Here is a 1,377-nt window from a genome sequence, read left to right on the forward strand (position 1 = left end):
TTCTGTTGAGAATTCTCTGTTCAGCTCAGTGCCCCATTTTATAATTGGGTTGATTAGCCTTTTACAGTCTAGTTTCTTGAGTTCTTTATATATTTTGGAGATCAGACCTTTGTCAGTTGCTGGGTTGGTGAAGATCTTCTCCCAGACAGGGATTGCCTTTGCATTGTGGCCTGATTTTGGTAGGGCCCACTGAAAGCACCCACTTCTCTCAACTCCCATTTAACTTGTGTGTGTGCATACACGTGACTTGAGTTAACTTTGTATAAATATTAGTTAGCTTTAACTCTGCGTGTATATCTGCATAAAACTTGGGTTCAACTGGGTATTCATGTACATATATTTACTGTTAAATATTATAATTGTCTGTTCATTGTATCTCATTCCAGACTGGGAGAGCTCAGGGTCTCATGTTTTGGTTTGGTATGTGCTTTTGAGTCTCTTGCAGGAATACTGTATATGTGATCCAACCCTGCTTTAAAATATATTAAGCTATTCTCCACTATTGTCAGTTCCACTATTAAGCTTCTATTGCAAACAGTTTTTCTCCTTTATCTTTCACAAGTATAAATCTCACCTGTTAAAAACCAGTACAGTCAAGCTTGGACCCAGCTCTCCAGGCAGATCCTATGCTGTAGTTATAACTCATCTATACCCAATAAACAGCCCTCAAGTGATCTGGTGAATGTGGCATTTGAATGTTTAATTATTAAAAGACTTTTCATAACAGAGAGACAGGTTGGCTCCTAGCAGCAGCACTCTATTTCCTCCAAAGAAGACAAAAGACAAATGGGCACAGAACAACGTCCATCTGCAATTCACTTCAACAACTGAAAGTGCTCAGCACTGGGAAAACTGCTTTTCATCTAAACTGAAGATCTCCAGACGTGGACAGAATCACCAGAATCGACAGCCTAGCTGCTCAGGTCAAGGTAGGCATGTCTTCCTACAGATTTTCTCACACACAGGATCTTCTGGAGTCTGAGAGGCCCTGCTTCTAACAACAAAAGGCAAATTTGACCCTCAATGACCATGGAGGACCCTGAGGAGAGGCTCTAGGTAGACAACCGAGTAAGTTCTGACATTTTTAACCAAAAACTCAAGCAAAATTTTATCCTTCTCAAAGATCTCTGATGCAGTTTGACAGCTGAGTGGTTTTATAAGTTTAAAAGTGTGGCGAACTTTCTGACCAGCAGGAAAGAACAGCCACCAGATGAGGATTCTTCTCAAATCACGCTTTATTGGAGCCTCTTCGTTGTAGGGAGAGCAGAAAGCAAGGGGCCAAATGCCATCTTGTAATGGCAGCTATTCGAATCGGCTCCCAGCATAAAAGGACAAACTCACCAAACAAATTTGAGTATAACTTCTTAACATGTTCTA

The sequence above is a fragment of the Microtus ochrogaster genome, chromosome 15, assembly GCF_000317375.1.
Source record: "Microtus ochrogaster isolate Prairie Vole_2 chromosome 15, MicOch1.0, whole genome shotgun sequence".
Lineage (NCBI taxonomy): Eukaryota > Metazoa > Chordata > Mammalia > Rodentia > Cricetidae > Microtus > Microtus ochrogaster.